Source organism: Salvelinus sp. IW2-2015, unplaced genomic scaffold, assembly GCF_002910315.2.
Source record: "Salvelinus sp. IW2-2015 unplaced genomic scaffold, ASM291031v2 Un_scaffold1621, whole genome shotgun sequence".
Classification (NCBI taxonomy): Eukaryota; Metazoa; Chordata; class Actinopteri; order Salmoniformes; family Salmonidae; genus Salvelinus; species Salvelinus sp. IW2-2015.
This window is the reverse complement of record NW_019943039.1, coordinates 32,468-47,120: the sequence shown is the minus strand read 5'-3', so window position 1 is coordinate 47,120 and position 14,653 is coordinate 32,468.

The following is a 14,653-nucleotide window of genomic DNA, read 5'->3' as shown; positions in this document are numbered from 1 at the left end:
TTTTTTTCCCCCCCCCAGTCTCCCCCCGCCTACTAAACACTCTCCCCAGTCTCCCCCGCCTACTAAACTCTCCCCAGTCTCCCCCCGCCTACTAAACTCCCCCAGTCTCCCCCGCCTACTAAACTCTCCCCCCCCTGCTAAATCTCCCCAGTCTCCCCCCGCCTCTAAACTCCCCCCAGTCTCCCCCGCCTACTAAACTCCCCCCAGTCTCCCCCGCTACTAAACTCTCCCAGCTCCCCGCCTATTAAACTCCTCCAGCTCCCCGCCTACTAAACTCCCCCATCCCCTCCCCCCGCCTCTAAACTCTCCCCAGTCTCCCCCCGCCTACTAAACTCCCCCCAGTCTCCCCCCGCCTACTAAACTCTCCCCAGTCTCCCCCCCTACTAACACTCTCCCAGTCTCCCCCCGCCTACTAAAACTCCCCAGTCCTCCCCCTAACTCCCAAGTCTACTCCCCCTGACTCCTCCTCCAGTCTCCCCCTCACTCCCGCCTACTAAACTCTCCCCCAGTCTCCCGCCTAGCCTAAACTTCCCCAGCCAGTTCCCCCCTCCCCCCGCCTACTAAAACTCCCCAGCTCCTCTCTCCCGCCTACTAAACTCATCCCCAGTGGCTCCCCTGACTCCCTAACCTAAACTCTCCGCCAGTCTCCCCCCTCTCTCCCTGCCTACTAAATCTCTTCCCCTTCCCACCCCTCATCTCCCCTACTAAACTTCTTCCCGCGGTTTCCGCGCGCATCTCCCCCTGCCTACTAACCTCCCCAGCCCTCCCCCCCCTCTCCCTGCCTACTCTCCCCAGCTCCTCCCTCCTGCTGTCCCCTACTAATGACTGCCCTCCCAGTCTCCCCCCTCTTCTCCCTGCCTACTGAAAACTACTCCCCAGATTTCTCTCCCCATTCTCCCCTTGGCTTTCCCTACCTAAACTCTCCCCAGTCTCCCCTTGCATGCCTTCTACTAACACACTCCCCACGTCCTCCCCCTGTCTCTCCCTTACGCCTATACAAAACTCCCCCAGTCTCCCCCCCCCTCTCTCCCTGCCTCTACTCTCCCCAATCCTTGCTTAAAACTCTCCCCACTGTCCTCTCCCCTCCTCCCCTAACTATAACTCTCCAGTCCCCCCTCTCCCGCTACTAAACTTCCCCCAGTTCCCCATCTCCCCCCTGCGCCCTACTAACTCCCACATGCCTCCCCCTCTCTCCCTGCCTACTAAACTCTCCCAGTCTCCCCTGCTGCCTACTAAACTCTCCCCAGTCTCCCCCCTCTCTCCCTGCCTACTAAACTCTCCCCAGTCTCCCCCATCTCCCCCGCGCTACTAAACTCCCCAGTCTCCCCCCCGCCTACTAAAACTCTCCCCACCCCTCCCCTCCCCCGCCTACTAAACCTCCCCAGTCTCCCCCATCTCCCCCTGCCTACTAAACTCTCCCAGCCTCCCCGCCTACTAAACTCCCCAGCCTCCCCCCGCTCTCTCCCTGCCTACTAAACTCTCCCAGTCTCCCCGCTGCCGTACTAAACTCCCCCAGTCTCCCCCCCCGCCTACTAAACTCTCCCCAGTCTCCCCCTCCCCCGCCTACTAAACTCCCCCAGTCTCCCCGCCTACTAAACTCTCCCCAGTCTCCCCCCCTCTCCCCCCTCCTACTAAACTCTCCCCAGCTCCTCCCCTTCTCTCCCTGCCTACTAAAACTCTCCCCAGTCTTCCCCCCTCTCTCCCCTGCTACTAAACTCTCCTCATGCCTCCCCCTGCTCTACTAAACTCCCCGCCTCCCGCCGCCCTCTCTCCCTGCCTACTAAACTCTCCCAGTCTCCCGCTGCTGCCTACTAAACTCCCCAGTCTCCCACCTCTCTTCACTGCCTTACTTAAACTCTCCCATCTCCCCCTCTCTCCCTGCCTACTAAACTCTCCCCACTGGCTTCCCCTGGGGTGTCCTACTAAACTGCTCCCTAGTCTCCCCCTCTCTCATCCTGCCTACTAAACTCTCCCCAGTCTCTCCCCTCTCCTCCCTGCCTACTAAACTCTCCCCAGTCTCCCCCCTCTTCTCCCCTGCTAGCTAAACTTCTCCCCAGTTCCCCCTCTACTCAACCGGCTAGGCAAAACTCCTACCAAAAGTCTCCGCCTCCCTCACGCCTCTTCTTCCCTTGCTGGCTAGCTAAAACTGCCGTCTCCCTAGGCAGCTGAAAAAACATCTATTTGAGAAGATGGCCTAGACATGGCAGCAGACACAACAATACGTTCCCTTTCATACTAATCTACACACGTCACACAGTATGTGGACACCTTGCTCATCAAACATCTCATTCCAAATAACATGGGCATTAATATGGAGTTGGTCCCACCTTTTGCTGACTCTCCCCAGTTTCCCCCCTCTCTCCCTGCTAGCTAAACTCTACCAAGTCTCCGCCTCCCTCAGCCTCTTCTCCCTGCCTGCTAAACTGCAGTCTCCCCTGAGCAGGCTGAAACCTTTGAGAAGATGGCCTAGAGGCAGCAGACACAACAATACGTTTCCCTTTCATCTAATCTACAGCTACCAGAAGTATGTGGACACCTGCTCATCAAACATCTCATTCCAAAAACATGGGCATTAATATGGAGTTGGTCCCCCTTTGCTGCTATAAACAGCCTCCACTCTTCTGGGAAGACGTTCCACTAGATGTTGGAACATTACTGAGTTCATTCAGCCACAAGAGCATTAGTGTGGTCGGGCATTGATGTTGGGCGATTAGGACTGGCTCGCAGGCGTTGTTCGAATTCACCCCAAAAGTTTGATGGGGTTAAAGTCAGGGCTCTGTGCAGGCAAGTCAAGTTCTTCCTCACCGACCTCAAACCATTTCTGTATGGACTGAGCTTTGTGCACGGGGACATTGTCGTGCTGAAACAAGGAAGGTCCTTTCCCAAAATGTTGCCATGAAGRTGGACGCACAGAAAAGTCTAGAATGTCATTGTATTCTGTAGTGTTAAGATTTCCCGTCACTAGAAAGTGCCTAGCCCGAACCATGAAAAACAGGCCCAGAGCATTATTCCTCCATCGAACTTTACAGTTGCCACTATGCATTGGGGKAGGTAGCGTTCTCCTGGCATCCGCCAAACCCAGATTCGTCCATCAGACTGCCAGATGGTGAAGCGTGATTCATCACTACAGAGAACGCGTTTCCACTGCTCCAGAGTACAAAGTTAGCGAGCTTTACGCCACCACAGCCGACGCTTGGCATTACGCATGGTGATCTTAGGCTTGTGTGCGGCTSCTCGGCCATGGAYACCCATTTCYTGAAGCTCCCGACGAACAGTGTGTGTGCTGATGTTGCTTCCAGAGGCAGTTTGGAACTCAGTAGTTAGTGTTGCAACCGAGGACAGATTTTTTTTACGTGTTTCAGCACTCGGCAGTCCTGCTCTGTGAGCTTGTGTGGCCCGCCACTGAGTCGTTGTTGCTCATAGACCTTTCCACTTCACGATAACAGCACTTACAGTTGACCGGGGGCAGCTCTAGCAAGGCAGAAACTAGACATACTGACTTGTTGGAAAGGTGGCATCCTATGACGGTGCCATGTTGAAAGCCCCTGAGCTCCTTTGTAAGGCCATTCCACTGCCAATGTTTGTCTATGGAGATTGCATGGATGTGACGAAATAGCCGAATCCACTAATTTTAAGGGGTCTCCACATACTGCTGTGTGTGTGTGTACACAAAATATTTGTCTGTTGTATTTTATACTTTATTTTTTGAAATAGAAATATATTTTTTATTTTTTGAAATATAGATATATATACACTGTTGCTTTGGAAATGAGGCATTTCAACGCTATAAAATAAAATACAACAGACAAATATTTTGTTGATTAGATATTGGCACAGAGTGTGCCGTAAGATGCGGCTGCCATATCCAGGGAAAATGAAGAGCGGCTCCAGAAACATTAGGATGAGAAAAGGTGAATTAACTATTGAAGACRGTGTGTAGTACCATCGCTGGTTTACAGGACCAAATGGAACCCTACTCCCTGTATAATGCACCAGTTTTTCCGCTGCAGTCAATTTAACTGACGCCGTGCCACGCCACAATCATTGCCGTCACGCCCCAAAAATATGAAATATTTATTTTGACGAGTAATGAATAGAACATTGACAACCCTCTAGTAGAATAGTTTATTTATATAAATCGGCTTGTTGTGTATTCTACGCCAGAGAAACATTCCTCTCCAGGTACATCCAAGTTAGCAGAGCCATAGGGAGGGAAACCCGCATCCAAGTTACCAGAGCCATAGGGAGGGAAACCCGCATCCAAGTTACCAGAGCCATNGGGAGGGAAACCCGCATCCAAGTTACCAGAGCCATAGGGAGGGAAACCCGCATCCAAGTTACCAGAGCCATGGGGAGGGAAACCCGCATCCAAGTTACCAGAGCCATGGGGAGGGAAACCCGCATTCTGACAAGCAGTCAATACACAACAATCATTGTGATATACATGTTCCTCTTCCTGTTTTACTCCTGGGTGTTCCCTTGTCTTAACGGTAGTAGAACAACCTTCCCTACCGCCATAACAGATTTCCCTAGCACAAACAGACAGAGAGAAGACAGGTTTCTTTTCCCCAGTTAGATTTTTTTTACCATCTGCGCCCATGGTTAGACTAGGATTAGACTGCCTTGTGGAAACCCTGCTTCATTCTGCCTTTATATGAGGTGGTGAAGCAATATGGCAGACAGTCTACTAGGTACCTCAGTGCGCCGGCGTAAATGGCCGTACCTCGGCGTAAATGGCCGTACCTCGGCGTAAATGGCCGTACCTCGGCGTAAATGGCCGTACCTCGGCGTAAATGGCCGTACCTCGGCGTGTTCTCTCCACTCCTCTCCCCCTCTACCTTTATCACTCTGCATCCATCCATATCCAACACCTCTCTCTCTCTCCCCTGTATCAGCATGGTTGAAGTGTCAAGGTGCTTCTGGTTGTGTCATCCCCTAACGCCACTGCTGACAGCGTGGAACCCTGGTCCTCCTGACCCCTTTCCTCTGATTCCTCACCGGCTTCCACCCATCTCCTTCCTGCTTCAACGCCCACGGTGGCCCCCTGGGCCCACCATCAACCCATTCTCACCGCCCACAGTGAAATGACGAGGGTTCGGTCACGGGCAATTTATAGGGACAAGTGAGGTTACTTTAAAATMTCACTTGGGGAACAGATTTCAAGTCAACTAATTCTCTCTCTCTCTCTCTCTCTTAAGGGAGATAAAACGCAGGGTTTAAAGCAACAACAAAAAAATCCCAGAACTGAAACTCAATCTCAAAACGATAGTCTGGGGCCATGTTAACCTCCACTATCATGTAAAAAATGTAATGACTCTCGTGCTTTTAGGGGAAGAGGATCATGTCGTACGTGTATTCACCAAAGAGTTGGACTAATTCCAGTCCCCTTGTTGGGGGGGTCTGAGTTATACCACCAATATGTTTTTAAATGGATTTTCTTTTTGGGGGGGGGGGGGGGTATGTTTATATATTCCCTTACTATTTTGTTAAACACAGTACAGATTAAGTCTGAACATTGTCATAATGTGACTACTTCGCTAGCCGATGTGAATCGGAGAACGAAAGCATTTTGAAAGAGAGAGATTGACTAATTAAGGTCATAATAAGAATCTAAATATACAAACCTGTGAAAGATTTGCAACTGGGCTCCGATGCACATCAGCCATCAGTTAAGGTTATTGGTGGGCCAGGGGTCGGTTGAAAATTCCGCCTCGCTGCTGGCACGGGGCCGGTAATGAAACACTGGGGTCAAACTAAACTGTAAATGAATAAAATTTAAAAATAGGTGAAAGAGGCAAATAGTAACGAACATTCTGATCTTTAATATGTTTTAACTTGAAACAGGGTTTTGCATTTCCCGCTATTGGTGATTGGGCAAATGTGAATTTTTTAGTGAGCCTGTTTTGTGCTGAATATTTTATTACATTTGTCAAAACTGATTCTAAATGAACTGAAGGACAATGGTCGGGATGTGGCTTTCCCTTTGTTGTATTCCCAACCGTAACAGCCCACTTGTAAAACGTTAGACGATAACAAGGCTTGGGCTGTAATATGGAACCATTAGCGCAGTACTTTTGATTGAATGAACAGTGGTAGAGGCATGATATAAAACTAGTTATATTTATTCGATTAGTAATTTAAAATGTTCTACGTTTGGCGGCTGTTGTCCTCTGCTATTTATTAATTGTTATGGTTCTCGGCAATGTTCCCCTTATTTTTTTTCGCGCAACTGGTGAAAACAAATTTCTGGTCTGCTGGCTGAGCGCAAACTTGAACGTTGTGAAAATTTCCTGGTGCAACTTCCCAGCACGGGGTGGTTCTGTTTGAACACTGAGGCTGTAGCCTGTTTAGTTAGCTTTTCCTGTTAACACTGGAGGCCTGTACCTTGCTTTAATTAAGTTTTTTAGCTTGTTAAACCCAGCTGAGGCTGTACCTGCTTTAAGTATAGTTTTACATGGTTAACAACTGAGGCTGGTTACCGCTGTTTAAGTTAGTTTTACTGGTGAAAACAACTGAGGCTGTACGCGGCATTAAGTTACAGTTTTTTTACTTGTGAACACTGAGGCTTGTAACCGCTTTAAAGTTTACAGTTTTTAAACAGTGGCCAAAGTAGGCTACTGTGGCTAGTTTGATCATAATGTAGATCTACGCAGAGTAGCGTCCTAACCCAGATCAAAAAACAAATGGAGTAAAATGCATTCCATAAACATTGTTTAAAACAAGGAAAAGCTTGTTCTTATCATTCAGGCATACAAGTAGCATCCCAATGTGTGTTGTTCAATGGTAGGGGCCTAAATTTCCAACAACTATTTGAGCCTCGGCTAAATATGAATCACACGAGCCGGTAATTAGATGTAATTGTATTACTTTGTGAACACACAGCTGAGCATTTAAATGATTTACTTTTGTATGTAATATTTAACTGGGCTGATGGTGCCTGCATCTGATGGTCAAGTCTCGGCGGTGGGAGAGAGCAGCAGACTGAGGGTCAGTCTCGCGGTGGAGAGAGCAGCAGACTGAGGGTCAGTCTCGGCGGTGGAGAGAGGCAGCAGACTGAGGGGTCCAGTCTCTGGCGGTTGAAGAGAGCAGCAGACTGAGGGTCCGTCTCACGCAGAGGGAGAGGCAGAGACTGAGGGTCAGTCTCGGGGCGGTGGGAGAGAGCAGCAGACTGAGGGTCAGTCTCGGCGGTGGGAGAGAGCAGCAGACTGAGGGTCCGTCTCAGTGGAGGTAGAGAGCAGCAGACTGAGGGTCCGTATCAGAGGAGGGAGAGAGCAGCAGACTGAGGGTCAGTCTCAGCAGAGGGAGAGAGCAGCAGACTGAGGGTCCACCTCTCAACACCCCCCCCTCCTCCACTGACTAAAACAAGACACCGTCTTCTAGCTGATGGCAAAACTCCAGTCACATTGCATTATGAACAGAGAAAGTGAAATATTCCTGGCTATTAAAAGCCTCAAGCTGCTAATATCGCAGACCTATAGATACACTTTCCTACTCATTCATTACTGCTGCAGTGCTTGTTGTAGTCATTCATTACTACTGCAGTGCTTGTTGTAGCACTGAGTGGAAATAGGAAGAATGCTCATTTCATGGCTTATTACAAAGTGTTGACAGCGCTGAGTAAGACCTTAAACTTACTCATAAAAACAGCAGCTCTTTGCAGTATTCGTTGACAGTCTCGCTCTAGACATGGCATTAAACATTTTGAAATCTCACAGTATCAACTTCGCTGTAGTTTTATTTTATTCCCGCTATGTTACTGCAGACACGGTCATCTGAGTCATTCGATTGGCCAACGGTAGGCCTGGTTTGTACCTTCAGACACATGAAAATGGTTCAAAACGGCAAAAGTTGGTGGAGCAGCTGAATCGGTTCGCAGGGCAGCTGAATCGGTTCGCAGGGCAGCTGAATCGGTTCGCAGGGCAGCTGAATCGGTTCGCAGGGCAGCTGAATCGGTTCGTACCTATCACTAAGAGCCCGGGAACGCTCGGGAGACGGCGATCGACCGGGAACGCTCTGGAGACGGCGATCGACCGGTTGGTGACCACTGCTCTAGAAAGTGGAGTGAAGTTTAATCTAGTGAGTCTCTGTGGCTGATATTTCTGTGGCTACTCCACACGCAGCTTAGAGGGAACATTGATCCTCAGTACCATCTAATTTCTCAATTTACTTTTACTCCCCCCCCCTTCCATTTGTTTTGTGTCTAAATTCCAAAAGAAGATGCTCCTCTCGTGGTCATAAGCCAATAGGCTTATCCAGGGTTCTTGTCTAGGGGCTTGAGAGGTGGCAGCATTGAAACGGGTCAATGAGACAGTCTTCATTTCTTGACCTGGACCACACCCGTCTGCGGTTGAAGGTGTGTTGATGTTAAATGAGCGGTTAGGGTTACAGGGGGTGTGGTCGATGGTACCCAAGGGACAACCCGCCTTCTTCTGGGATGGGGGGGGGGGGGGGGGGGGGGGGCTTTCACAGGACATATATTAAAATGGTACAGCTACATGGATAGGTGTCACTCATAGATTCTGGTGGTATTGGTAAGTTTGGATACATTCAGGGTGTCTTGAGATCTTATCATGTTACTTTTTGGTAGTGAGGCCTATATTATGGTAAGTATAAATAAAACGTGTATCTCATTATGGTAAGTGGTGAAATAAGTATAGTTAATTTACAATTGTAATGGTTTAGCAGATTATTTTAAAAAAAAGACTACCTGGCTAAAAAGATAAGAAATATAATATCTTATTGTTTATAATAAACTCACTGTATAATTACAGATGAGGTTGTATGGAAAACAAGGGACTGGGGGTGAGACATTTCTGTCATGGGCAACAACAAAAAGGTGATAAGTTTCTATCAGAATGTGGAAACTGTAGATCTGAAAGGTGGATCGTTTTAAAATATGCTATTGGACGATAAACATATTCGGCTCATTAACCTATAAACGGTGCAATTAATGACGATACAACTCCTTTGAAATTGAAATTATACCTACGAATCTATGGAACTCACAAAGCAACAAATGACTTATTATTATGGAGGGATATTATACTTTTTTTTTAAATACCCCAGTGGATCGTAAAGGAAATCCCCCCCTCATGCACTTAGGGAAATTATAAAGATTGTGGATACATTAGAACTAATGGCAATATGTAGGCTGAAAACCCGACCTAGTGAGATACACACAAAGGCTTAATCAAGTGAGCGGTCTCGATTACTTTATTGTATCATTCGCGCTAGCACCAACAGTTGGTGGCGGCAGAATACGGTCGGACCATCAAATAAATCGGCATCCACGTAGCTCTTACAGCATTTCCACGGGGATGGGGATATTGGACATGTAATCAAAGCCTATTGTTTGACAACTTGTGTTTAACTAGGACAGAGGAATTTATAACAGATTTGTTCCAACATAACATAACATAGATGGATATGTTATGTGATATATGTTATTAGATCCCCTTATTGTATGGCACACTTTTACATGTGCCTTTAGGAGGCCATGCAATTCAATCCTCATATTTAAAACAATGAATTTGTCAGAATAGTTCATATTAACAAAGAAAATAGAGGGCCTAACAGTACAGATAGATGGTAATAAAACTCTACCATAGAGGCTCAGAGTAAGTTAAGAGGAAAAACAWAAAGAAATGGAGGACCTTATTCGGGAACAATCAAGTATAATGTATAAGAAAAAGTTAATTGGATGGGAAATTTAGAAAAATACACCAAATTATTTTTGAATCTTCAACATAGAAATGCGAAAAATATATATTTATCTATGAGTCACCGAATAAAACTGAAAAGAGGAAGCAAAGTACTTTAAGCATACGTTTTCTTTTCAGTCTCTTCCAGTTCCACTAACTTAACTGTACAGAATTTCCCCCCTAATAATAGTGTAAAATGAACAGCTGTACAGAAAGACTTGAGAGAAATTGCAGAGGAACTTCTTGATGCCATGACAGCCTTTAGGCTTGGGAGAAACTACAGCCTTTATCCAGTCATCTGTGTGAAAGAAAGATAACCCACCCCTCAGCTAACTCTCAAGACCACTCCCACCTAATCTTCTGGTACCCACCCCTCAAGCTACTCTCTGTCCATCCCACCTAATCTCTGCTAAACCCCACCCCTCAGCTACTCCTCAGACCATCCCACGCTATCTTTCTGTAACCCCACCCTCAGCTTACTCTAGAACCATCCCACCTATCTCTGTAAACCACCCCTCAGCCTACCTCTGTCCATCCCACCTATCTCTGTAACCCCACCCCTCGAGGTTACTCTCTGTCCATCCCACCTATCTCTGTAAACCCACCCCTGTCAGCTACTCTCAGACCATCCCACCTATGCATCTGTAACCCCACCCCTCAGCTACTTCTCTGTCCATCCCACCTATCTCTGTAAACCCCACCCCTCAGCTTACTCTGTCCATCCCACCTATCTGTAACTCCCACCCCTCAGCTACTCCCTGTCCCATCCCCACCTATCTCCTGTTAAAAAACCCATCCCTCAGCGTGACTCTCAATGTCCATCCCACCATATCCTCTGTAACCCACCCCTCACGCTACTCGTGTGCCATCCCACCTATCTCTGTTAACCCCACCCCTCTAGCTATCCTCAGTCATCCCACCTATCTCTGGCTAACCCCACCCCTCAGCTATTTCCTTCTCGTCCATCCCAACCTATCTTCTGTTTAACCCCACCCCTCAGCCTACTCTCTGTCCATTCCCACCTAGTATCTGTTAAACCCCACCCCTCAGCTACTCTCTGTCCGATCCCACCCTATCTCTGTAAACCCACCCCTCACTTCCTACTTCTCAGACCATCCCACCTATCTCTGCTTTAACCCCACCCCTCAGCTACTCTCTGTCCAAATCCGCACCTATCTCTTGCTTACAACCCCACCCCTCGCTTACTCTCAGACCATCCCCACCTATCTACTCGTAACCCCACCGCTCAGCTACTCTCAGCGGACCACTCCCACCCTTATCTCTGTAAAGCCCCACCCCTCAGCTACTCTTGTACCATCCACTATCTCTCGTAACCCACACCCTCAGTCTATCTCTCTGTCCAGTCCCACCTATCTCTTAAACCCACCCTCACGCTATTTCTCAGACCATCCCACCTCACTCATCTGTAACCCCACCCTCAGCTACTCTCTGGTCCATCCCACCCTAGTCTTCTGTAACCCCACCCCTCAGCTACGTCTGTCCATTTTCCCACCTATCTCTGTAACCCCCACCCTCAGCCTACCTCTCTGTCCCATCCCCACCTATTTCTGTAACCCCACACCTCAGCTCTACTCTCTGTCCATCCAACCTATCTCTTGCCTAACCCCCAACCCCTCATGCTACTCTGTCCATCCCACCTATCTCTTGTAACCCCACCCCTCAGCTTACCTCTCAGTCATCCCAGCCGTATCTCTGTAAACCCCACCCCTGCAGCTACTCTGTTCATCCCACCTATCTCCTGTAAAACCCCGACCCCTCAGCTACTACTCCAGTCCATCCCACCTATTCCCCTCTGTAAAACCCCACCCTCAGCTACTCTCTGTCCATCCCACCTTAAATCTCTGTAAACCGTCACCACCTCAGCTATCACGAGCCATCTCCACCTATCTCTGTAAACCTGGCACCCCTCAGCTACTCTCTGTCCATTCCCACCTATCTCTGTAACCCACCCCTCAGCTACTCTCAGTCCATCCCACCTATCTCTGTTAACCCCCACCCCTCAGCTACTCCTGTCCATCCCACCTATCTCTGTAAACCCACCCCTCAGCTACTCAGTCCATCCCACCTATCTCTGTAAACCCCACCCCTCAGCTAACTCTCAGTCCATCCCACCTATCTCTGTAACACCCCACCCCTCAGCTACTTCTGTCATCCCACCGTATCTCTGATACCCCACCCCTCAGCTACTCAGTCCATCCCACCTATCTCTGTAAAACCCACCCCTCAGCTACTCTCAGTCCATCCCACCTATCTCTGTAACCCCCACCCCTCAGCTACTCAGTCCATCCGCACCTATCTCTGTAAACCCCACCCCTTGCAGCTACTCGCTCTGATCCCACCCTATCTCTGTAAACCCACCCCTCAGCTACTCTGTCCATCCCACCTATCTCTGTTAACCCCACCCCTCAGCTACTCAGTCCATCCCACCTATCTCTGTAAACCCCACCTCAGCTACTCGTCCATCCCACCTATCTCTGTAAACCCCACCCCTCAGCTACTCAGACCATCCCACCTATCTCTGTAACCCCACCCCTCAGCTACTTCAGTCATCCCACCTATCTCTGTAAACCCCACCCCTCAGCTACTCAGACCATCCCACCTATCTCTGTAAAACCCCACCCCTCAGCTACTCAGTCCATCCACCTATCTCTTGTAAACCCCACCCTCAGCTACTCAGCCGATCCAACCTATCTCTGTAAACCCCACCCCTCAGCCTACTCTCAGCCATCCCACCTATCTCTGTAACCCCACCCCTCAGCTACTTCAGTCATCCACTATCTCTTAACGCCCACCCCTCAGCTACTCGTCCATCCCACCTATCTCTGTAACCCCACCCCTCAGCTACTCTGTCCATCCACCTATCTCTGTAACCCCACCCTCAGCTACTCAGTCCATCCCAGCCTATCTCTGTAAACCCCAACCCTCAGCTACTCTGTCATCCCACCTATCTTGTAACCCCACCCCTCAGCTACTCAGTACATCCCACCTATCTCTGTAACCCCACCCCTCAGCTACTCAGTCCATCCCACCTATCTCATGTAAACCCCACCCCTCAGCCTACTCAGTCCATCCCACCCTATCTCTGTAACCCCACCCCTCAGCTACTCTCTGTCCATCCCAACCTATCTCTGTAACCCCACCCCTGCAGCTACTCGTTCCATTCCCCACCTATCTCTGTAACCCCACCCCCTCAGCTACTCTCGTCCATCCCACCTATCTCTTGTAACCCCACCCCTCAGCTACTCAGTCCATCCCACCTATCTCTGTAACCCCACCCCTCAGCTACTCAGCCATCCCACCTATCTCTAGTAACCCCACCCCTCAGCTATCTCGTCATCCCACCATATCTCCTGTCAAACCCCCCACCCCTCAGCTACTCTCGTCCATCCCACCTATCCTCTGAACCCCACCCCTCAGCTACTCAGTCCATCCCACTATCTCGTAACCCACCCCTCAGCTACTCTCAGTCCATCCACCTATCTCTGTAACCCCACCCCTCAGTACTCTCTGTCCATCCCACCTATCTCTTAACCCACCCCTCAGCTACTCAGTCCATCCACCCTATCTCTGTAACCCCACCCCTCAGCTACTCGTCCATCCCACCTATCTCTGTAAACCCCACCCCTCAGCTACTCAGCCACTCCCACCTATCTCTGTACCCCACCCTCAGCTACTCTTCAATCCCACCTATCTCTGTAAACCCCACCCTCAGGCTACTCTGTATCCCCCTATCCTCTGTAAACCCCACCCGTCAGCTACTCTGTCATCCCACCCTATCTCTGTAAACCCCACCCCTCTAGCTCACTCAGACCATCCCACTATCTCTTACACCCACCCTCAGCTACTCTCATCATCCCACCTATCTCTTAACCCCCACCTAGCTACTCAGACCATCCCACTATCTCTTGGAAAACCCCACCCCTCAGCTACTCCGTCCATCCCCCATCTCTTAACCCCACCTCAGTTACTCTGTGCATCCCACTATCTCTGTAAACCCCACCCCTCAGCTACTCTCAACCATCCCACCTACTTCTGACCCACCCTCAGCTACTCTGTATCCCCACCATCTCTGAAACCCCACCCCTCAGCTACTCTGTCATCCCACCTATCTCTGAACCCCACCCCTCAGCTACTCAGACCATCCACCTATCTCTGTAAGCCCACCCTACAGTACTCTGTCATCCCACCTATCTCTGTAACCCCACCACCTCAGCGACTCAACATCCCACCTATCTCGTTAAACCCACCCCTCGCTACTCTCTGTCCTCCCACTATCTCTTAACCCACCCCCTCAGCTACTCTCTGTCACATCCACTACTCTGTAACCCACCCTCAGCTACCTCTCTGGGTCATCCACCTATCTCGTAAACCCATCCCCTCAGCATCTCCAGACCATCCCACCATCTCTGTTACCCACCTCAGCTATTTCTCTTCCATCCCTAATCTCTGTAAACACCACCCTCCTACTCGCCATCCCGGAGACTGCCACCACACACCTCAGCATCCACCACCCCCAGAGTTCCCTATCACCTAACACCACTTATAACACCTCCCCCCCTCAGCACAATAGGCATTCAGCCACTTGCAGAATCATTGACTAAAACTCAATGAAACTAATCGGCTGAGCATACAACCCGAATCTCCGGAACCACTGTAAGAATAAAAAACGTAAAAACAAATAATCCAACCAAAAACAAATAAATTGACAGACTGGTGTAGAAAAACAAAAAGCAGAACAAAAAACAACAAAAAAAGAGAAAAAACTAAAAAAATAAAAAAAAAGAACAAAGGTACTAACAAAAAAAAAAACAAAGGAATAAGAAGAATCAAAAAGAGTGAGAATACCCATCCCACCAAATTAATTCAGTGACGATTTAAATGAATCCACACACCAAACCTGAACATGAAGAATGCCATGACAGCCTTTAGGC